Below are 25,725 nucleotides of genomic sequence, written 5' to 3'. Positions count from 1 at the left end.
AGGAAGGAAGGAAGGAAGGAAGGAAGGAAGGAAGGAAGGAAGGAAGGAGAAAGGAAGGAGAAAGGAAGAAAAAGAAAAAACACCAAGTGTGTGGTGCCTGCAAATAGAAACTGCCAAGCATAGTCACAAAGCATGACAGAAATTCTTACATATGAAACAAAAGAAATCAGTGTGCAGAATGTGTATGGAGAAGTAAGGTTGATGTTTATAAGAGTCTATAAACTTTTTAATTGTTTAAAATTAGATTTTCAACTTGTATGCTTCTGAATAAGGCTTAAATAATGTATTTTATTTTTGGTGATTGATTGTATAACTCCAGTCCAGGGAGTTTAAATCACATCTCCTGTCCACTTTAAGAAACAAAATTATTTTTGTATCTTTGGCATCATGTATCATGTTAAGTTTGAGCCATAATGTAGTGTGTGGGGGGGAGCAATTCTGTCAGTGTAGTACATAGCCATGAGGTCTGTATTATTTGTGTCATTAAAGCAGCCTCAGTGTAACAGGATAAAGCTGTTATCCAGGAATACTAAGTTACTTTCAGCCACCCAGTAAATGTATTTTTGTATGGCTTGCAAGCAGGGTGGCAGATGAGGGCATATGTGCAGAGAGAGACCTTCTATTTGGTATTAGGAATGCTTGCAATGAATTCTTATTTCCCTTGTTAAGAGTTGTGCTTCTCAAACCCTTTGTACTTTAGCTGGCAGGCTGCAACCCAGAGGCAGTCTTTTCAAGGATATAGGGAACAAGAATGAATGTGCAGACACAGCCATGTAACTGTAAATGTAGATTACATTTTGTTGGTATCTCTAGGTCTTGTCAGATTATTTGATAAGCCTGTTTTTATTAACGCCCGTACAATGGGCTGTGAAAGGCAGCACGAGTTTGGATACATTTTCCTTCCTACTGCAATCGTGCAAATTAAGATATGCTTAATTTATTATGCACTAAAAATGCAATACTTTGATTTCAAGAATATTATTTTTCTGTTTGAAATGATATGAGGTGTGATAGTTCTCATTTTCCCATTTATGAGGAAACGTAAGCACCAGTAATTTTTTCCTAGCAGACTGGCAGAAAAAAATAAAATTAAAAAAATCACAGAGCTGATTACTGAGCAGCCCTGCTTCTCTTTCCTTGCTGGACAAATTTCTGTGCTGCATAGTCCCTCAAAGTGCCATCTCTCTTCATGCTCATCAGCCTCAGACTGGAACTGAAGAGGGAGGATGATTCCTCTCCCCTGAAGACACACTAACATTAGCAACAAGCAGCCAGTCATAACAGATGCAGCCATAAAAGCAGAGGGAAAAAATGACAGCAGCACATCCTAAATATTAAAGAAGCTATTCCAAGACAGAAGCAGCAAGTTTGGGTTGACGGTACTAGTAGCTAAATAGCTAAATACAATAAATTCCAGAAGAAAAAAAAAATCTAAATACAGTCAGTTCCAGGAAAAGATTATTTTTTTCACAATTATTGATATAGCTTTTGTTTGTTTGTTTGCTTGTGTGTTTTTTTTTTTTTTCATTCATCTCCCCCTCCCCTCCTCGATATTTGAGATTGGCTATATTACTTCTGTGCTTTTATTCTGCATATTATTTTGTTGTCCAAACTTCGTACAGTTCTCTAGGAGAAAAGAGAATCACCTAGGCATTGTTAGCTTTCGTGCTTGCTTTATACTACTATTTACTTCTGTGTATCCATTTAATACGAGTACTTCTTGGGTAAATGCCAGTTGCTTGTTTCATTATATTTCAAGCTTGAATATATTTGAGACACATCATGCCTGAAGTTAACTATCTGCCATTTGATTCCATTCAGTGAAGGAAGCAGCCTACGCATTAACTCAGTTTAGAGCCAGTCACATCTGCTTGCTGTTTCATGTAACCATGCATTGGATTTTATTATGTATTATTATTTTGTGTCTATTTTAGTTTATGTCAGGATTACACAGTGAATGAGTTATTTTATTTCTTACATTTCCAGGTTAAAAGTTACAAGTGAAGTACCATGATTCTCCATACGCAGTGAGCACATCAGCTGCCATTCTTCATACTGGGGATACAAATTTTTCAAAGAATTTATTACCATCACAAAATTGTATGAGTACAAAACTGAGATATGACTGCAGTGAGAGTAATCTTAATGTTTTCTTGGCTAATGTAAAGACAAGTCTTAAAAGAGGAAAAATTTACTTTTGCTTTACATTTGCAATCCCGAGGCACATTCAGTAATTTAAAATTATCCTGTGTTGTTTAAATGAAATAATAGCTTGCATTCTTCAGAAATAGCTTTTGACACATTATCTTGCTGGTGAAGTCAGTGTGTTTAATGAGTCAAAGGGAACCGTTTTCCAGAAACCTCAGATACTTTGCATGGATATTCATCATTATCATTATCACCAGTCATCCTAGTGAACACCAGGGAAGCTGTGTATTAGTCACTGTGAAAGGTGCTAGGTTGAACTATTCATCATTGCTACCTTCTAATAGACTTTTAAACATGATAACATGATTTATATATATATTTGTATTTTGGAAAATCTGATGAAGGCTCTTTTTCAAGCCCTCACCCTGCTAAATTAGTACTGATTCTTTGCCAGTCCATTACAGTGGATACAAAGGAACCTTTAGGTAGAGATCATGATCTCTCTGGTGGTACATGGGAGCCAGGATTTGGGTTTTGTTGCTGGTACCTGCTAAAGCATTAGTGGTCCCATCAGGAGGACCTGATGAGACTATTTAGCAGTGTTGCAGTAGAGTGAGGGAACTCAGTGGCAGTTTCCCATCCTATCCAGATACAAATTCCAGCATGCTTCTCTAAATTCTCTAGATGCTCTAGACCTTGTGCCTGAAAACTTCCCAGGCCTGCTAGATCAGCCAAATTACCCAGCCTGTGCAGAACCAAGACTCATTTTCCTTTGGTATTGCTGCTGTAGTACTTAACAATTGGTATGGTGCAGGAATCAGTGCAAACAGCACAACAGAAGGTAATATAAGTCTTTGAAAGGCAGGCCAGACAGAGCCTCTTCTCAGTCAGGTGCTCCTTACCAGTGCTAGTTAAAAGTCTGTTCACAGGCTGATCTGAATAAGTGGATAAATTCTCAATTATTTTGGTGTAAATAGGTGAAAACCTAAAGTCCATGAATCAGCAAGACTGTAAAAATATGGAGAAAGGCCCCAAAGCCCTGTTCATAGGGTTACTCACATTCTTAAAGGTAAGTAAATGCGATCACCTCAGGCACATCACATACAAGAAACTTCCTCTGTACAAATGAAGTGCTTCTTTAAAGATTTTTCTAAATCAGGCCCTAGCAGCAATCACAATTCAATCTATTACTTCTCTCCTTCCTCATTATTGATGCCATCATATCCAGATAGTGTCTGAGGGGCATTTTGAAGTTGTCACAAATAAGTCATTTCAAATTAAATTTGGAAGAATTTGATGCTCAGAAAATAGTCAATCAGATAATCACAGAATTATTTAGGTTGGAAAAGACAACCAAGATCATCTAGTCCAACATTTAACCTAACACTGACAAGTCCACCATTAAAACAGTGTCACTAAGCACTACGTCTACACACTTTTGAAGACCTCCAGGGATGGTGACTCAACTAATTCCCTGGGCAGCCTGTTCCAATACTTCACAACCCTTTCAGTGCAGAATTTTTTCCTAATGTCCAACCTAAACCTCCCCTGGTGCAACTTAAGGCCATTGCCTCTTGTCATATCACTTGGTGCTTCGGGGAAAGAGACCAATCTCCACCTCGCAACAACCCCTGTTAAAGTAGTCCTAAAGTACAATAAGGTCTCCCCTATGCCTCCTTTTCTCCAGGCTAAACAACCCCAGCTCCCTCAGCCACTCCTCATAAGACTTGTTCTCTAGACCCTTCATCAGCTTCTGTCCTTCTTTGGACACACTCCAGCACCTTGATGTCTTTCTTGTAGTGAGGGGCCCAAAACTGAATACAGTACTCAAGGTGCGGTCTCACCAGAGCTGAGTACAGGGGGACAGTCATTTCCTTAGTCCTTCTGGCCACACTATTTCTGATACAAGCTAGGATGCTGTTGGCCTTCTTGGCCACCTGAGCACCCTGCTTGCTCATATTCAGACAATTATTGATCAATATCCCCAGGGCCCTTTCTGTCAGGCAGCTTTCCAACTATTCTTCCCCACACCCTATAGCGTTGCATGGGGTTGTAGTGCCCAAAGTGCAGGACCTGGCACTTAGCCTCGTTGAACTTCATACAGTTGGCCTTGGCCCATTAGTCCAGCCTATCCAGATCCCTCTGCAGAGCCTTCCTACCCTCAACCAAACAATGCTTGCTAACTTGGTGTCGTCTGCAAACTTACTGAGGGTGCACTCAATCCCTTTGTCCAGATCACTGATAAAGATACTGAACAGGACTGGCCCCAGTACCGGGCCCTGGGGAACACCACCTGTGACCATCCTCCAACTGGATTTAACTCCATTCACCATGACCCTTTGGGCCCGGTCACTCAGCCAGTTTTTAACCCAGTGATACATACACCCATACAAGCCCCGAGCAGTCAGTTTCTCCAGGAGTTTGCTGTGGGAAATGGTGTTAAAAGTGTGTTTGCAGTCCAGAAAGTCAACAGTATTCTGGGCTGCATCAAAAAGAAATGTAGCTAGCAGTTTTGAAGGAGGTGATTATTCCTGTCTACTCTGCTCTTGTGAAACCCCATCTAGAGTAGTGCATACGGTTCTGGGGCATCCAGCATAAGAAAGACATAGACATGTTAGATGGGTCCAGAGGTGGGCCACAAAGATGATCAGAGGGCTTGAGTACTTCTCCTAAGAATACAGGATGAGAAAGTTGGAGTTGTTCAGCTTAGAGGAGAGAAGACTCCAGGGAAACCGTATAGCAGCCTTCCAGTACTTAAAGGGGGGCCTACAGGAAACATGAGGAGGGTCTCTTTTTCATGGAGTGTAGTGATGGGAGAAGGGGTAACCGTTTTAAGCTAGAAGAGGGTAGATTTAGATTAGATATAAAGAAAAGATTCTTTACTCAGGGTGTTGAGGCCCTGGAACAGCTTCCCCAGAGAAGCTGTGGGTGTCCCATACTTGAAAGTATTCAAGGCCAGGCTGGATGGAGTTTTGTACGGACTGATCTAGTGGAAAGCATCCCTGCTTGTGGCAGAAGGGTTGGAATTGGACAATCTTTAAGGTACTTTCCAAGCCAAACCATTTTATAATTCTATGATACTACACAATAGTTTAAAAATATGCTATTAGAAATCTGAAGAATCATCCATGAAGATACTTAAGAACAGCAGATATTCAGAATTCCTAATCTGGGGCTTACACAAAAGTTTATAAGAATATTTTCAAACTGTCATACATTACTACACCACCATTACAGATGCTTGCAATTTTCATTTTCACAGGCTACCAATGTACAACATCTACCTACCTGTATATACAAAATTAAAATATTGCTCTCTTTAAGGGAAATAGAAGAGGTGATTATCCCTTGGGAATGTGCATGGTAGCCTTATTATAACTGTGGTAAAGTTACTGTTACTGTAGTCATACATTACTGCTAAATTGCAGCAGCAATCTTGAATAGTTTGGCTGGTACTCAATGAATTATCAATCTCTGACTATTCTTTCTTCTTGCAACCCACCTTCTCTAGGCAGGGAGTAAATTGACTAAGCCCTCTATATGGCTCACTATTTCTGCAACTTCATAGGTCAAATCACATCTGTCTTCCATGTGGACTTATCAAAATTTGGTTTCTTGTTTGTAGAAGAGTGACAAAACTAGGATTTTTTAAAATAGCTCAAGTGTTAATTTAACCAGATAGTTGATAAACACTAATTCTCAGAACTAATCACTCTGAGACTATAATCATATTGTTGTCTTATTATTATTATTAGAAAAAAAAATAATAGAATAGAATAGAATAGAATAGAACAGAATAGAATAAAAAAGAAAATAATGACTATTTATAAAATCTGTCCAGAATGTTGACTGCTCATGCAAAACAAATCACCTCCCTTTACTATTTACTGCTCTAGCTTCTTCCCTAATGCTCAGAATATTTCTTCCATCTGTTTTACTTCACGAATTCTTTCTATATTAACCGTAGTTCTCCACCATGCAGTGAAAAGTGAGAACTTTCCTTGGCATCCTGTCTTCATGTTGTTGCAGTTCTGGATGAATTCAATCTCTGTGACTCTCATTGGCTAGATTCATGTGTAACATCTAGTTGTGAGTAGTCATCCTTTGACACAAGACTATTCTAAATACATCAATTTATACGTACCTCAGTGAAGTCAATGTATCAGCATCATTTCAAGCTTCTTACCTCTACTATATGGATTAAAAAAATACTTCCTGTGATTCAGATTCAGAAATGATATGGAAGCCTTCCTGTGTATTGGTATTAAGAATAACTAGGTTTTCTGCTGTGTTGTAGTAGAGTGGAAGAAATATGTAAATGGAAAAGAAGATAAATTTATTAGAAGACACTGTTGATTATATTAATTGGCTGCAGTTCCTAATGAGAAAAATGCATTATTTGGGATTCTCTAGCTATTGAAAGACAATGTCAGTGAGGCTGAAATACTGTCTTCACTTAAGCCCTCTATTGCAACCATTTCATTGTATGTTTTGCCAACATTAGATCTTTTACCTATGTAAGCAGAAAGCAATTGCCTCAAAAAGTTTTTAATAAACTCTTCTTATATAGATAACAATAATAAGTATGAGGAGGCAGTGTAATGATTCATTGTGGACTTAGAAGTGGGCGTATCCTTTTCTACAAGGGTAATAAAGCAAAGACAAAGGAAATTTAAAAAAAAAAAAGAAATATGGCTTGCCTGGGAAATAAGTAAATTTATAATCCATTGTCCTAATAAAACATTAATTTAGAATGTATTAACACCAATATTTTAACGTATTTTCAAGGTTATGTTTTCATAATAATGCAGAAGATTATTTTATTGATGCATTTGGCTTTGAAGTGATATAAATATACTATTTGATCAGTAGAATAAATGTCCTAAGCATATAATATGACACTTCCACATATATAATGACAAATGAATGTGAAAATTCAATGGTTTCAGGAATAATAGGCCATCTGAGAATTTTGCTTTGGCCCTGCTTTCTTGAAATTAGCTTAGCGCTATCTGTCATTCATCTTGTACTTGCTGAACCAAAGGGGTTTGTGAGTTGGATAAGAAACTGCTGAAGGTTTTGCTCTGTTAGAAGATCTATTGATTTTCTCTGTAAAGAATGTTGAACTTGCATTGTGTTTATGTCTGCTGTGCAATGGTGCAGTATTGCATTGTAACTTTAATAACTGTCATGTGACTGTTTAGAAGGACAGTTGCAGGAGACAAATAGAGAAAGACCACTTAAATAGTTAACAGTTGACAGAACAGTGTGTAAGCAAACTCTTTTCCCACTTTCAAATCGTGTTAGATTAATTGTAGAATTAACAGGGAAGCCAAATAAACAACAACAAAAATTGATTCCACAAAATTAGTGACATTTCAAGGGATTACGTGCTCTTCAGAACCTTGTAGGACTACAACCATTCTTGTAGGACACGCACAGAGAGCAAAAAGCACACAAGAAAAACTCTCTCCTTCTGACACCATTCAACACCATGGTTAGTTGAAACCTTTCACATTTTATGCCTTTTCATACTTGAAGGGCTACCCTACCACATTTCAGATATGTTAATAGTTGGTACTTGAAAATGAAAAGCTTTAGGGTCCAGAGCTGACTATAGCTCAACCAAAGCTGATGTATTTTAATTAAACATCTCTGTGTTTTATCAGCACCAGAACTTTGACTGCTACATAACTTTACTGGAGGAAAGCACAGATGCCTGTGGATCTTCAGATACTTGAACAATCAAATGATTGTCCCCTCCCAACAATATCATGTTTGTTCTTGAATATTTGTACTCTTCTTAGTGTAGACTCTCCAGTCCTCTTTGGGATCTGGCCTTCATATTGAAAGTCAACGTGTGTTTTAGATAAACCCTTGATGTGCATATTACCACCTTATATTTTATGTTCTTTATGTCACATCACGTATGAAATCCTGTAAATCCCTTTTAAATATCCTTGCAATGAAAACAAGCCTTGAAGACTACCCTGGGAGTGAAGGTAAACTAGATAGCAGTGCCTCTAAGACTTATGCTCAGGGCTTCAACAGCGGAACCCTTTCCTGGAGCGAACAGTTCCTAGGGTCTATGTTCAGCATATACCTGTTCCTATTAGCCAAGGAAATGGATTTAGGAATTAGCACACACTCCAACAGCTCCTTAGTTATGTCCACATTCTTATTTTAATGATATTTTCCTTAACACAGACAACTTTCTCATAGATTATCCTCCTTTAGAAAACAGGTCTTTTTTTTTTTCATTTTTTTTCTTTTTTTTTCTCTCTTTTTTATTTATTTTTTTTCTCTCTCTTTTTTTTTTTTTTTCCTTAGTGCTTGAGGGGATTTATTATTCTGAAATCAATATCTAAAGAGACATTTTCACTGTCATTTGGTGAACTCTCTGCATGTTTATGGATACTCACACCATATTAGTTAGCTACATCAAAGCAAAACACTGATTCTGAAGCCAGTTAACGGGGACTGGTTTGCATTTCCACTATTCATGATTAGCACTAGTGGGAGCAGAAGGTGTGCAGATGTACTTCCTGGAGCAGCAAACAGCCCACGGCAAGCTGTGTAGCTCTGCACTCCTCAGTGCAAGCCAGCTGATTCACTCCCAATGGGAGCAGTGACTGAAGTGGCAAGTGAGAAATGTGGGCAGGGAACCAGAGGAATGGATTAAAATGACAGAATGGGTATACACCGAAATAATAATTTAATTCAATTATATGTTGATTCGTAACATTTGATCTAAACCCATAAACTCAATTTTTTATTTATTTATTTATTTTTGGTGGGGTGCTAGTTGACAAGAAGCTCGACATGCTGGCAGTGTGCACTTGCAGGCCAGAAAGCCAACTGTGTCCTGGGCTTCATCAAAAGAAGCATGGCTAGTAGGTCAAGGGAGGTGATTGTCCCTCTCTACTCTACTCTTGCGAGACCGCACCTGGACTGTTGCGTTCAGCTCTGGGTCCCCAATATAAAGACATGGACCTATTAGGATGAGTCCAGAGAAGGGCCACGAGGATGTTCAGAGGGCTGGAGCACCTCTCCTACAAAGACAGTCTGAGGGAGTTGGGGTTGTTAAGCCTGAATAAGAGAGAGCTCTGGGGAGATCTTATAGCGGCCTTCCAGTACCTAAGGGGTGGCGTACAGAAAAGCTGAGGAGAGACTCTTTGTCAAGGGGTGTAGTGAGAGGACAAGGAGTAATGGCTTTAAACTAAAAGAGGGTAGATTTAGATTAGATATAAAGAAGAAATCCTTCACTTTGAGGGTGGTTAGGCACTGGAATAGTTTGTCCAGAGAAGCTGTGGATAGCCCACTCCCTGGAAATGTTCAAGGCCAGGTTGGATGTGGCTTTGAGCAACCTGCTCTAGTGGAAGGTGTCCATGCTCATGGCAGGGGGCTTGTTGGAGTTAGATGATCTTTGATGTCCCTTCCCACCCAGACCATTCTATGATTTTTTTGATCACACCAGTTAATTATCTTCTCTAGTGTGGGATATGTAGTGTGCTTCCCTATTATATTAGCTTCCCTATTGCAGAATTTATTTATTTATTTATATCTGGAAATTGTGACAGCAAAATTATTTTTAACTAGTACATCCAAATTCAGTAGCTTTTTAATAACAATGACTTACATAATTGGATCTGTATGGGTTACTTATTCTCAGATGGAAATGAATCTTGCATTGGTACACTGACAAACCAGTTCATTGTTCAGCTCACCTGAACACCCTTCTTTTAAACTTTCAACAAGCACAAGTTCAGCCTTTAGAAAAATCCCTGAAACTGAAGGAGCTAAAACAATCCAACAATCCCACATTTTTGCACAAGCCTGAGTAGCCTGGATGCAACACTGAACTGTGACTCTAGAGAATGAGAGCCTGCATAAGCTGCAATATATGGTTTGCAATGATTCACTTAATATCTCTGTATGCTGTTGCAGGAAGTTTTTGGAACAGGAGCTCCATATATTACAATGCTTAGCACAACAGGACTTTAGTTAGGGGTGAGTTCTCTACTGGAACTGTAATCTAAATAGTTTATCAACCAGCCTGAAACCAGAGCAAGCTTTTTTGCTGCATCAGTGGAAATATCTCTGGCATCTAAATCAGTGCAGAACAAATCATGCTTGCCTGTTATCTTTCCTTTACCTCTCCATTAAGTGCTACAGTGCAAATTTCTAAGCTGGCTACTACTCACTCACTGGTGTTCTTCAGGATGCAGATGCTGAAAGAAGAAAAATAACTCCATCTTAAATTCATGTTCAAAATCTTAACTGAAACAAAACTTTAAATATTTTTAGCTATAAGCAACAAATATGTTTGTTCTCTTTTCAGATCCACACCAGAGGAGGAATTCAGTAAATGTGAAACATGAATTGCTTTCTGTGCCAAGTTTAAGTGCTGAATCTTCCGAAGACATTGTTATTCTAGAACTGGGTGGACTAAATACAGAAAAGTTTTCTTCCAGAAGAAATAGTGGACTTCTGTGTTAAAAAAATACATAGTTGACGTTAAAGGATTCCTAAATTTTGAATCATTTTTTTCATTTGTTTCTGGCCCTAATTTTTCACAAGGAAGCACATCTCCAAAAGCACAGGAAAAGCAGGACACAATATTGGCTGGATTTAGTCAGAGGGCTTAAAAATATTTTTTCTTCTCACATCTTTCATCATGTAAGGTCAGACCATTTGTTTCATTAGCACTTTTATTCCAGAAATGTTTTCATCAGTCATAGACCACTAGTGCATCACATTTTCTCTTTTTCTTTTTCAGACATTACTTTTTTCTTTTTTTTTTCTTTTTTTTTTCTTTTTCCTTTTTCTTTTTTCCTTTTTCTTTTTTTTTTCTTTTTTTCTTTTTTCTTCCTTCTTTTTTCCTTTTTCTTTTTTCAGTCTTACTTCCATTCCTGACTCTGCAAAGTGGCATAGGCTCAAGGAGAAAGTCTGCTCAGATGAGATTTGTTTGAACTCTCATGACTCTTTTGAATAGTTAATAACAGGAAATATATCTAAAACACTGTTAAACACTTTGGAGGAAAGGATTGATGGCACAAGCCCACCAAAAGTTGTTCATATGAACTGGTGTTGTCTAAAAGTTCTTTGATATTTAAAGGAAAATAAAAGTCTGTCAACATTCTTCCTTTAAATCTTATAAACTGTTCCATGAAATAGTGGGTGAAATCTTCTGTAGGATAAATGTTCCTAATAAAACACATCAATATTCATTTAAAAATTATACATTATCATAAACAACTAAAAACAGTTTATGAAATTTCATTCATTATAAATAATAAAAAAGTTCAGATAGTTGTTTATTCTAACAGTAATTTTTTTAGGACTATGAAGCCTGATTTTTTTTTTTTGTCAAAATAAAAATAATGGTGAACAGGAAAGACCATGACTCTAAACCTAAATTTAATTGTATTAAATATAGCTGTTGGGTCAAAGTTATGTCTTGTTTTCACTAACTTTACGTGGATTTACTACATCAAAGACAAATATGGTCCAATATCTCATTTTTCATAGCTTAATCTGATTGTATGAATTTTTGAGATATAAGAGAAAGTCCTAGCCAAACCATTAGGAAGTTCTGTATTCCCCATTAAAAATTAAATCTTCATTTTCGTTTAACAGTCAAAATTAAAACATTGGCGTAATTAAAATGCCTTCAAGCTTGATAGCTGATTATCACCCTGCATGTGAGCAGTCAGCCAGCTATTTCCACAGTACATTTTCAAACATTAGCTGCTTTCATTTATCAGGAATTAGACTGACACATCTTAACATTTTATGCAAAGTTAACCAAAGAAGAAAACAGAGTTTGCTCTGATCTCTTTGAAAACTGAATCACTGTACCAACTTCTTCAGGGCAAAAACTCTCCCTTAAAACCTGGATTAGCAGAAGCCAACAATTCCAAGTATGTGATACAGAAAGTATATGGTGGACCTTTCAAGATGAAAGGAGTTTCTCTGTCCTTGAATCTTGTTACTTTAAATAGAGAACAAGAATTAAGATATTTTTCAACATGTGATCTATATCAATCCTTCCTAACAGTCTTACAAACCTAGTGTTATTTTCATTTCTCAGTGGCTAAATCTGCTAATGACAGTCACAAAATAATTTTTTTACATAAAAATTCAAGATGCTATACCTTTAGTCAACACCAACCAAATATTTAAGTAACACAAATTCTTCATGTCCTCTTGAAACAAACCACCTCACGTATTGTTTCTGTTTGACAAAATGACTCAGCTGATTAAATATGAGTCCAATTTCCACAGTCCTGGGTTTTAAAAAATATAATGAATTTAGAGTTGCATGTATTTGGATTCACAGTTTTGAAAACATAAAGATAACATATTAAAACTTCCCTCTGCAGCTTCAGGGGTTTGGAATACCCTTGTTTGTAAAAAAGAGTGGCATTCCTCAGGGGTTGGTATTGGGACTGGCACTATTTAACATCTTTGTTGGTGACATGGACAGTGGGATCGACTGCACCCTCAGGAATTTTGTTGATGACACCCAGCTGTGTGGTGCGATCAACACATTGGAGGAAAAGGATGCCATCCAGAGCGACCTAGACAGGTTTGAGAGGTTCGTCTATATAAGCCTCATGAAGTTCAACAAGACCAAGTGCAAGGTCCTGCACCTTGATTGTGGCAGTTCCAAGTACAAACACTGTCTGGGTGGAGGAGAATGGATCAAAAGCAGCTCTGAGGTGAAGGAATTGGGGGTTACTGGTGGATGAAAAGCTCAACACAAGCCAGCAAAGCATACTTGCATCCCAGAATGCCAGCTCTATACTGAACTGCATCAAAAGAAGCATGACCAGCAGACTGAGGGAGGTGATTCTCTCCGTATACTCCACTCTTGTGAGACCTGACCTGGAATCCTGTGTTCAGTTCTGGGGTCCCAGCGTAACAAGGACATGGAAATATGTTAGAGCAAGCCCAGAGGAGGGCCACAAAGATGATCAGAGAGTTGGAGCACCTCTCCTATGAAGATAACATGATGGAATTGGGATTGTTCAGCCTGAAGAGAAGGTTCTGGGGAGACCTTATAGCAGCCTTCCAGTACCTAAGAGGGCCCTACAGGAACACTGGGGAGGGACTCTTTGTCAGGAGGTGTAGTAATAGGACAAGGAGTAATGTCTTTAAACTAAAAGAGGGTAGATTTAGATTAGATATAAGGAAGAAATTCTTCACTATGAGGGTGGTGCGGCACTGGAACAGGTTGCCCAGAGAAACTGTGGGTGCCCCGTCCCTGGAAGTGTTTAAGTCTAGGCTGGATGGGGCTTTGAGTAACCTGGTCTAGTGGGAGGTGTCCATTACAGAGGGGTTGGAGTCAGATGATCTTTAAGATCCCTTCCAACACTAGCCATTCTATGTTTCTATGATTCTATGAAAATGCCAGACCTTTTTCTTCTACGGGTATACTTTGAGGAAAAAAAGATAAAAGTGATCTATTATCTCCCTCAATGTCTTTGGAACACATAATAAGGTGGAGAGATAGTGGTATTTTTCCTCAGTGTTTTCTCCATTTGGTGTTAAGAAGCTATTTTTAATGTGATGGACTTCTAGTTTCAATAGGAGTGTGCCTTGTAGGAAGTTAGGACACCAGCCATCAAAGCAAAGTTTTTTTGAAAGTGCAAATCAGTAGTTTTTATTAAAAAATATTCTTTGAAGCAGTCACATCATATAATCTTAACAGGGTGAAGCCAATGTAGTGACTCAAAGCATTTTTTTTCCCTCACTGTTACAGAAAAAGGAAGTGGTTGCTTTTACAATGTGGAGCAGTTATTAAGTTAATAGATGTAATATGTCTGGATTTGTAGAAAGCTATTTGAGAAAGGTTCCCTTGATAGATTATTGTAAAAGTTCTCTAAATATGGGTGAGGTAATACATGATTAAGATGGATAAGGAATTGGTTAGGAACCAGAAACACGAATTAAAGGTATCTGCTATTCACAGGAGTTGGTAAAGAGTGAAACCCCACTGGGTTCTAATTATGTCAATACTTTTTAATACTCATTTTAATGTTTTCAGCAAAGCTGTAGCACGCTCATTTGTTATACTTGTGGGTGCTACCTAAGAGAGAAGCATAGCTCAGACTCAGTCAACAGTTGCATTTACGGGCAGCTGAGCCAGAGGTTTCTGAGGCAATGGGTCAGGCCATACAGGATCATATGAATCAGTGAGGTGAACAGCTGCATGGCCAGAATTTAAAAACTAACCAGCCAATGCATTGCCAGCCACTGATGCACATTGGTAGAGATGATGGTTAAAGAATGGATAGTAAAAAGTCCTGGGTTATACTAATGTAACACTAGATAGGTCATACCAATTTAAATGGTGACAATGTTTTCACATTTCGGCAGATCTGCCAACCACAAGGAAGTGAGTTTTTGGAGCCACTGCACTGTTGGCAGGCTGAAGAACTGAAACCATATTGTCACTATGGCACTGAGTATCGCTTGTTGTTGTTTGCAGGCTCATGACTGTGGCCCTGCCTACTGCATCCATGTGCTGAGATAAGGCTGTAGTCCTTGAATGGGGAGCTGATCTCTGCACATGATGCAGATGGAAAAAAACACCACTGCTCAGCCTCTCATATGTACTCCGGTAAAAAGGCAGGTTCAGTTTGACCCACAGGCACACCTGCTTCATTACAGACTAGATCAAAATCCCAGTGAAGTCTAGAGATCACTGCTGTTGAATGTGATGGAGTTGCTAATGACAGCCAAACCAGTTCCAGGTGGTATGTATGCTTCCACACTGAGCTATACAGATAAGATAAATTTGAAGGGAGTGAATTTAGCAGAAGAAAGACTGTGCACCAGCTTCCCAGTGAGTATGATGACTACCTGACAGCTCTCAAGAAACCTTTCTTGATATTTAAATTTTCTTTTTTTTCCCCTTTTATATAAAGAGATTAGCTATACCAGCTTTTCAGACAATTTTAAATGCTGATATATATATTCATATGATATGTACTGACAGTGCTTAGAAATCAAACTAGCAGTTGATGTAGGGATTGTGTTTGATACACATTTATTGCTGAAAACAATGCATACTATCTAAACTGCTATATACAACCCCCAGAGGTGAGATGACATCTAAACTTTAGGGACAAAATTACTTTTCCAGAGATTGCTATAGGAATATTTTAATTGAATCAAGACTTTTTCATTCAAAAGAAAGTGAAATGTAATTTGAATACATCCTGTCAGATGAGTGACACCTAAGGGGAAATTCTAGCACAATAATCAAAGCCTGAGACAGAGAAGTACAATATTTGACCAGAAAAGGAGAGATCACATAGTCATTAATACAACCATAGACAGGACTTTAGTACTTAGCACCAGCGGTCCTTTTGCACCTAAATGGGAGCAAGACAGTAGCAGAGAGAAGAAAGAATGTCTCTATCTCATCTATTTTTCGAACCTTTTTAGCATTAAAAGTGACAGGTCACTTCTAGTTTAAGTATAAAATGAATATACAGAAAAAAACACTGGGAGGACAAAATGAAACAGTCTAAAATTAAATTGCATTTACCTTTTATATGTCTGTATTCTTGAAAAATAACTAACATGTATATATATATTTAAAAGCACAAAACAAAAACACGCACACACAAAAACAAAACAAAACAAAACAAAATAAACAACAACAAAACCACGCACAAAAAAAAACTAGCCCTTTATAGGCTGAGAAAAGTCATGAGATGGCCAAGGGCCAGGTTAGCTGGAGAAGCAGTTTGAAATGGCCTGTCCTGGTGAAGACAGCAATGTAGCCATGGTAGCACAATACATGATTTTTCTCTACTGAAAAAGGCCAATGGTTGTTTGCAGTGTATTCATGCCCAAAGTTTTTACATTACTGTATTCATGAAATGTAAATGTGCTCTTACATTACTATTTTTTCGTGTCTCTGAGGTCAGTGATATCATTGTGACTACAGTTAATCAGCCTGATAACAGATGCAAATTAGCAACAGTTGCTTTTCTTGTCCCTTAGCCACAATGTGGACTCTCCTGTGACTCACGGTTCACTATATCTCATGTCAGTAAGGAAAAAACAATGACAGAATTGGAATTGATACTGTGGGATTCTCTTGTATGTTGAGAATAAATACAGGGTGAAGGCTGATGTGAGTAGATGTTCATTGAATTAGTGGGGGAGGAAAAGAAAACAGCCTGCCCAGAAAGAAGACCACTGTTTAATGAAAAAAGATTTACTGATAATGCAATATGAGAGTCTCTTGGAAATTCAGGGATCTTCAGTGTGAAAATTAAATAGATTTATTTATTTATTGGAACATTATCAAAAGAAAATTAAAAGCCTCAATATCAGTTTTGTATATAAGTGACATTCCTGACCCTTCTGCTAAAGCAAAGTCCACAGGACTACACCAAGTGCTGGGGTTCCCTGTACAGCTCTGGTAAACGTACCTGAAAAATAGAAATATAATCACAGAACTGTATTATTTGCCAACAGCAAAACAGGGAACAGAAGTTTGAATTTTAAAATCTAGCTGAAGCAGGAGTCTGAATGTTGCTGAATGCTGCCTAGAATTTGCTTTGCACAAAGGATTTTCCTACAGGTAGATGCCTATGCACTTCTATACTCTGCTTTCAAAAAATAGAAAGCAGTTGCACAGTGTTTACTTCTGGGAGAATAAATCTTTGGTTCAAATCCTAGATATAAGAACTGCTAGTGTGATATACCACATACAAGCAAAATAAAGATTATGCCTTTGGAAATGAAGCCATATAAATCTAAATCCTGGCTGAGCACCAAAAACAGCACATAAAAGTTCAGATCCTATAAGGTATTTTGGTGCTCTATGCCCACTGGTTGCAGTAGGCTGTCAAGGTGCATTTGTAGATGTGAACTTCAAAGTTCATCATAAGTATTTAGATCAACCAAATAGTACAAATTTTCTCACTATGTGTGAAACGGTATTCTAAGATAGTTTTTATGTCTGTACTTAAAACCCACATGCTGTGCATAGTCTTGCCATCAGAAATGTTTAACCCACACACTGTTCTTTTAAAAGAAAATTAACGTTTTCTTTACATAGCAGCAGGGATTTCACAGTTGAAGGCTGAATAATGTATCTTTTAAAAATAGAACTTCGTGTTTTCATCTCCAAAACCTTTTGCTAACACTGAGCTCAGCCATGCATTCCTCCAGGTATTGAACTTTTCTGACTATAGAGCAAGGTACAGATATAGGAACTGACAAGATTGGTCCCATCCTTATACCCCTCCTGTGAAGTAAATTATTATCTTCTTATTACAGACAGGTAGACAAATATAGACTGAATTTAATTCTGGAAGATTATGGTGCTAGGTAGTTGATCACAAAATCAAGGCCATATTTCAAAACAGATTCTACTAGCTCATTGAGCTCACAATTTTGCCAATACAATACACTCTGAAGCAAGAATTAGGCACTAGTTTGGCAATGAACTGTACTTTACTGGGATTAATATAAATCTAGTTCTGTATTTATAGTAAGGAGCAAGAATTATGCATGCATTAAATTGGCATGAATACTCAAAAGGATGTGCGCAGTTACTGAGGTTAGGAGATCAGTCCATTGGTATGTTTGGCATTGTCATTGAATGGCCCTCATCAGTTGCTTATATTTTTGTTGTTGTTGTTGTTTGTTTGTTTTTAAATGTGAGGGTTATAGTTCCCAGGTTTAGTTACTATGACTGGATGTGTGCTGTACTTAGAAATTAGTGTGAGTGATTGATAGAAAATATGAGACTCGAGAGATACCATTTTCAAAACGGAACTCCAGACACTTGAGCTATTGAAAATAAAGAAGCAAACAACATTTTATTCCATTTTTCCTGTGAGCCATAGGAGTACTCATAATATTCTGTCTCTTTTACTGACATTTCTAATCAGAATACTTTGTATTTTCCTGGTACTTTTAAAGATTTTTATGCATATTTGTCAGCTTATCTTTCTACAGTAAGGAAAGCATACAAGTATGAGACTGCTTCAGACTTCCACAGACTTGTTAAAAATGTAACATTACAAAAATCCCAATGTATACATTTGAGAGATTAAAGCATATTCCCAGGAGAAAAAAAAAAAAAAAAAAAAGGGCAAAACAAAAACAAACAAACAAACCAAAACAAAACAAAACAAAAAACCCAGCATACTTACAAGTTGTGTCCCAACAATTTGTTTCTGTAAGGTAACTACACAAAGTAAAGAACAGTAACTGACAGTCCTTTCTGGATATTGTAAAATTTCAGTCATGCATATGATATTGAAATTTATATGACTTGGCTAAAATAGTAGTTCTTAATTTAATTTCTTTTTTCTCCAAAATTTCAGGTTTTGAACCCTTCAAAATCTGAACTTGCTTATTACTAGAGGTGAAAACCAAAGCATATTCATGGCACATTTCTGCCGTGCTTACTCACATGAAGTTATCGCTGCCAACTAAGCTGTTCCAATTATCTAGGGGAAGGACAGCAACAAACATGACAACTCCACTGCTGAATGGAGTAGACATAAGATGTGGCTACGCTGTGTCTAATCCTGTGTCCCCTTGCCAGTGGTGGTGAACAGCAGGTGCCTAGGGATGCAAGCCTCCAGTGATACCTCCTGATATGCCCTCTTACCAAGAGTTTACAGCTTATGGACTTCTCCAGAGAGATTTAAATAAACCATTGTATTTAATAGTTCAACTGGATTTCTTGTCCATGATTTTATACAGTGTCCCCATGAGGTCATGTATGTCGTTAACATTCAGAGCATTCTACAGCAAAGATTTTCACCAGTTTAACCACATATTGTTTGAAGATTCACCATATTTTGTTCAGCACAAGCTTGTTTCCTGTTAGCTTAATTTGTTGATCCCTAGTCCTTGCAATGGAAAAGACAATGAACAAAAATCTTCTTGGTCTACTTATAGTTTTACAGGCCTCTGACACATTTTGGATCTTTTGCAGGCTGGAGAGACCTAGTCCACCCAGTCTTTCTTCCTATGGAAGATACTCCATACTTGTGATCTTTGCTGTTCTTCTCTGAAGCTTTTCCAGTTTTATCTTTTTGAAATGAGGCAAATAAAACTACATGCACACCATATGGGTGCAACATAGAATTAAAAAGTTACTCAGTTTTGTAAGCACTTTCTGCAAGTCTTGAGAGTTGATATATCCTGCATATCTTAATATTATTTCTAAACATTGTTGTCTCCCCTCTCATTGATACTTCTTCCAGAGTTGCTTATTAAAGTGACGCACAGCCTTCTGACCGTTTTCTGACCATTTATTCTTACCTTCTGTTTCCAGTCTTTTACCAGATTATGTACCCATGCAAATATCTTCCTTTTTATACTATCTTAACCTCCTTAAGAGGATTTGGTGACGTATATTGTCAAAAGCCTTCTGGAGAAACAGTAGTCAAGCCCTAATCAACTTGTCAAGTTCTTCTGAAAAATACATCTGTGTGAGACAGGACTGCTCATCAAAAAAGCCATGTGACTATGCCTCAGTGTGTAAAATACCGGTCCAAATATGCATTAGATACAAAATAGAATTCTAATTAAAAAAAAAAAAAAAAGACATTTGATGAGGGAAAGGCAGAAGACAGAAACAGGACAGAGTCAGTAATACTGTAAAGTACTACAGCAGCAGAACTATGGAGGATTGTGAAACATTTCAGAGGGAAATAGAAGTAGTGTTATGAAATTTAACTTGCAGTAAACACACAATAGCCTAAAATAATCCCATACTTCAAATACTGAACACAATTTTTGTGTTCTGAGAGGTCAGAAACCCGCCATAGGAGCAAACATTAATATTAATATCAGCTTCTGTCCAGCCTCTGCCAAAAGTTAACAACAGAGATAAGCATTTTTAAATGAGTGGAGGAAAATCAAACATATGATATACTTATTAGCATGTCATATGTAAATACTTATTAGTATGTCATATGTATAATGATGTATAATAAGTACATGTATATTACATGTATAATAAGTATTATTACTTATTATCAAACATATGACATACATATTAGAATCGTAATATCATAGAATCATTTAGATTGGAAAAGACCTTCAAGATCATCAAGTCCAGCCATCAGCCGGACCTACCAAGTCCCATCATGTTCCTTAGTGCCACATCCACCTCTCTTGAATACCTCCAGGGATGGAGATTCCACCACTTCCTGGGCAGCCTGTCCCAAAGATTAGATTGGCCACCCTCTCCATGCAGACGTCCTCCCTAAGATCCAATCTAAGCCTCTCCTGGTGCAACTTGAGACTCTTCCTTGCTTCCTCACTTGTCACCTGAGGGAAAAAAAAAAAAAAAAAAAAAAAACACTACACCTTCCTTTCTGTAATGTCCTTTCAGGTAGTTGTAGGAAGCAATATCTGCCTTCAGCCTCCTCTTCTCCAGCCTAAATAACCCCACTTCTCTAAGTTGCTCCTTATATGCCTGGTTTTCTATCACATTTTCTGCACGTGCTTGAGCAACTCAATATCATTCTTGTAGTGAGGGGCCCAAAACTGAACACAATATTCCAGGTGTGGTCTCACCAATGCTGAGTTCAAGAGGAAAATCATTTCCCTAGTCTTGCTGGCCATGCTATTTTTGATACAAGCCAGGATGCTTTTAGTCTTTTGGTCACCTGGATACACTGCCAGCTCATGTTCTGCTGGATGCTGTCTGTAGTTAAAACAGGTTTTCCACCTGTTCAACTATTTAACCCATGGCTCAAAAGCCTAACATAAGATAAAAGATGAACAGAATACAGGAATTTATGAACATATTCTGTGTGAAGTTAGATGTGTTAACACTGAACATTCATCTAAATTGACTCTAGAGGAAATGAACATAGGAAGAGTTGAGAGTCCTCTCAGACAGACTTAAATAAAAATATAAAATAAAATAAAGTAAAAAAAAAATGAAATGAAAGTAAAAAATAAAATAAAAATAAAAAAGTAAAATTAAAAATAAAAATAAAATACTTCCCTGACAATCATAAGATCGTAGAATCATAAGGGTTGGAAAAGACCTTCAAGATCATCTGGTCCAAACATCACCCTACTCTACACATGTGTAAATGATTATTTGGTCATTTTTCAGCTTTGTATAAGAGTGCGTTATCAATTATTCCTTGAAAATTATTTTATTCTGATCTTATACTGATATCTGAGAATTTGAGAAATGTATAAAGAGAATAATTCATTTCACTCAAGCAATGATGAAACAGGAGATATTTTTAAAGGACCAGATTATATGAGTAAGTAATGAACCTGCTGACATCCCTCTTACTTTTCATTTAGAAAACAAGTCTGTGAATAATTTCAAGGGAACTAAACTTCAGTTTTTATGTTACCAGAGGTGGTTTGGATATTTACCTACCTTGATCTTAACCAGATCTAGCCAGATACAAAAATGAAAAATGGTCCCGTATCTACAGATTACTTGTAAATTTTGTCAAAATGTGTCAACAAAAAGATCTGTGTGAATGATTAATTACATGAGACAGTCATGGAAGGCTGGTCTTAGCTTTAAATCTTTTATTGTCAAAATATATTTATCTAGCCAAATTAGTTTGCATCTCAGGGTGATCAGAACAGGCCTTTTGTTACTATAGCTTAGCTGACAAACAATAGCTTATGAAGTAACAGTACCCCGTTTTGCTTAGGACCACCAACTACATTGCTGCTGACTGCACCCAGAAAATGCATTCAAATAGTACTTTGTGTGTATATACATTTACAATGTACACATCTTGATAAACATCAGTCATTGAATTTCTTCCTTCCATAGAAAATGGATCATAGCCCTGTGCAGGGAGTCCTAACTAGCACCTTTTGGCTTCTAAATGCTGCCTTATGGGGGCCCACCCATCCTTGGTCCGAGTTTGTGCCTAGTCTTGCAAGGTGGTGTGTGTGTGTGTGAGAGAGATCCCTGTTACCATGTCTCCCCTGTGCAGGCTGCTCACCCCTTAGACCATGATGCATAGCACAGAAGGATTATGTATACATCCAGCTGACCCTGTGCACCAGGACATGAAATGAAACCAATTTTAAAGAGAATAAAATTTTAAAAAAGCAAGGGACAGAAGTATGTTAATATTCTTTAACAGGTAGTGGGTTTAGATAATCCATTCTGTTGACAGTACTTCTGTGCAGATATAAAGCTATGGATTTCTTAACTTTGCTGTAGATAAGTCTTTAATTTACAGGACCTACAAATTTTGGTCACAGAAGATTGTTCATCCAACTGAAAATACACTCCAGTTATTAGTAATATTATTTAAATGTAATAAAATAAAATAAAATAAAAATAGCAATGGTGAACACTTTGCAACAGATTGACAGTATGACAGTCTTAACAGTTCTATCTTGCAGATTTTTTTTTCTTTCTCAGAATATGTTCTACAGTATTTCTTAGTGTAATAATATCATCTTAAATCTCAGCTTTTAAAAAGTTTTTTTGGGAAAAAATCCTCTAACAAAAAGAGAAAATTCTAACATGTTTTATGGCAACAGTTTTAAATGAAACTGCTTCAGCATTCAAAATCCATTAAAAATTAAATGAAACCTCCCAGACTAAAGACAAATATCTGGGGATTCAATTACTGAAACTACTTGCAATCAACTTATTTAAGTGAAAGATCCTTTTTCAAGCTTACAAGCAAAAAGAATACTTGAAATAAAATAGAGAAGCCAACGTCAAAGTTTCTGTACATCAGAAAGCTATAAAGCAATCTAATAGTATATTAACATATGAAACAGAAGTTAACTGCTTTTCACAGACCTCTTTAAAAAGAATGGGGAAAAATGGAATGATGATATGTTCTTAGAATTCCATTTAAAATTATAGTATTCTACAGATTCAGAGGAATAAGTTGAGTAAGAAAGCTGTTTATCTTGTATTATGCTTGTGCTTCTGGACCTAATCTTATTCAAAATTAGAAATTGAGAAAATTTGCCAAAATTTGTCAGAGCCGAAAACAGTTTTGAATTTAGTTTTATCTGGCTTACAAGCAAAGTGTCTAAGTCCCTCTTTCCTTCTTAATTAAGATGAAATGAATAGAAATATTCAGTGTTCACTTATATTGATCCACAGCAAATTAAAATAGAGCACTGCAAGTATCTGTCTTAACTCTCTATTACAAGAGGTCTGGAGTTCAAAGATTTATACTGCTACACACTTACTAGGAAAATAATATCGATTGTTCTTTACTTGCTGATGATTTGTTTAGCTAAGAAGATTAAAAAAGAAAAATTAAAAAAAAAATCACTTTTCTTCCAAAATGTTCATCCTGTTGGGAAATATTTTCAGCTGTCTTTTCTGATCTTCCCAAAAAGCCAGAAAGGAATTCTAGCAGCTCTTCTCACCACTTATAAATCTAACATAATCATGGAAAGAATATCTATTTCCCCATGTTATATTACAATGTCTATTCCTCTTGTTCAATTAGATGTGGATGTTTTCAGACCAGGAAGAATGACTGTAAGGAGCTTGTCTGACCTTCTGTAAATTGCAGGCTTGATAATGCAAACTGGTCACTCTCTCAACCAACTAGTGGTTGAACAAGAGGACATTGATTTAAATTTTCCAAGTGAAGCAAAAACTTATCTTGGAAAACGCCCCAGTGATTCACTTCTGCCTTTATCAACATAAACATGTTCTTGAAAGGTAATCAGGGTTAGCATACCTCATGAAAATCCAGATGTCCTTTCACTGAAATATTGTAGACAAAATAAAGAATCTGCAAAATTTTTTTTGTAACGTGTAATTTACATAATGGAATAAGTTTTAAATGAATAAGTATATATACACTTATATACACATATGTGAATGTGCTTATGTATATATATATATAAGCAAGGGAAATGTAGAAATCTTACAGGTTATTAGAGAAGTTTGAAAAAAAGTGTAAATTGTAACAGGAGAATAGGATTATGACCTTGTTGTGGCAAAGACCTTCCTACTTGTCTGTAAAATAGATGCATCTGTGGTGTTGGCTGCAAATAAAGGCATAGTTGTGAGAAAGGCAGACAAAGTATAATTGTCATGTTGAAGTAGGGGCATGATTGCCGAATGGAATTCATGTTCATGTGGGTGAAAAAGTAGAAAAGCACAGAGCTTATCTATAACTGACAGAAATTAGTAATAAGCTATTTATTCTTGCTGCTCCCATCACCTTTGACTAATAACAAACTTTCACAGTAATGCAGAGTAGTGATTAAATTCATCATGACCGAATTCAACTTACTGACCAAGAATCTGCAAATGAATCCACTCTTGTGGCTAAAGTCAAGAATGGCCAGTGGTACAAAATTAACCCAATCTTAATGATGTTTGAGAAATGCAATTTCATGCTCCACCTCAGCTGGTTTGCCTTACCTTGTTATATTTCTTTAGAATCAGTAATACTATATTTGAACAATGAAGAAGACCTTTAGAAATTGAAAATGTCATCAGTGAATTGAAAAGAAAGTTTAGTTTCATCCTTAACTTATAAATGGGTTCTTCCTATGCAAGAGGTGTCTAAATTATGGGGACATCACAGTTAAATGACAGAATAATAAGTTTGATAGGATAATCAGTTTCATCTTTTATAACAGCTTATCTGTCAATGAATAGCACGTTCCCTTTTCAGATTTTACCTTTGGATTCAGAACACCGAAGAACTGAAAGACAAGATAAACTCTAGCCTTCTCCATCTACAGTAGAATTTGCAGCAGCTTCTGGCACTGGACGTCTTATATGAAAGTTTACTGACAATTATTGACAAAACTTTGTCCCATAAAGCTTAACAGGATCAGGATTTCATACTATATTTTGATGGATAATTCATACTGTGTACAGACATGTATTATCCAAGAAAATTGTGTCATGAGTGAGCAGGACTATTGTGTGGCTTGTAAATTCTGCATCAGGCTTAAATCCTGTGGCATACAGAGGTGATGGTACTGGAAGTTGAGGCTATTGAAGAAGGCCCTTTGAAGAAACACAGATATTACAGAATTAAATATAAGCACACCATGGCAGTAACAGACCAAGGATAAGGGTGGAAGAGGGCCAGCATTAAATAAGATTGTTCGATATTTAGCATAAACAAGCCATTGTTTATGGTTGTGACAATCAGTTTGCTGTAGTCTGCAAGGGTTCATATCAACATGTAAAAATTGCTTTGTCTTTACAGGGTTTGCTTCTCAGGAATTTGAATTTCTACACCATGTTATTTTACCAAAATGTGATACCTTCACATTGGTTCACATCAGTTAATCACAATTCCTGACTAATCACAGCTGCTCTGTGGATATCCAAGGTAATCAGACTATTTAATATTTGTCTTTCTATAATAGAATTTTGTTCCATCTTACAGGAAAATCTTTGCTGTCTGAACAAGAAAGGCACATATATTGTTATTTTGTTTAATATGAAAAGACTAGTGGCTTATTCTAAGTGAAAATTAAATTTGCAGTGTGAATTTTTAAACAATGCTCTTGATTAATATGTACCAAAATGTACTGTTTCTGAGAGCAGGAGATAACCTGTGAATTGTCATTTAT

General features: G+C 36.9%; 1 protein-coding gene across 1 annotated transcript in view; it reads left to right on the top strand.

Annotated features, from left to right (window-relative positions):
• The window catches only part of LOC310896039 (uncharacterized protein), a 680,208-nt gene that overhangs the window by 641,162 nt on the left and 13,321 nt on the right, over positions 1 to 25,725 (top strand). Inside the window, exons 7-8 of the transcript XR_014581128.1 lie at positions 10,490 to 10,832; positions 25,356 to 25,481. The gene's annotated coding sequence lies outside the window, so the exon portion shown is untranslated. The remainder of the gene's footprint in view (positions 1 to 10,489; positions 10,833 to 25,355; positions 25,482 to 25,725) is intronic.

The sequence above is a fragment of the Anser anser genome, assembly GCF_964211835.1.
Source record: "Anser anser genome assembly, chromosome: 3".
NCBI classification, from domain to species: Eukaryota; Metazoa; Chordata; class Aves; order Anseriformes; family Anatidae; genus Anser; species Anser anser.
The sequence above is the reverse complement of the archived record's forward strand: the minus strand, read 5'-3'. Positions and strand labels throughout refer to the sequence as shown.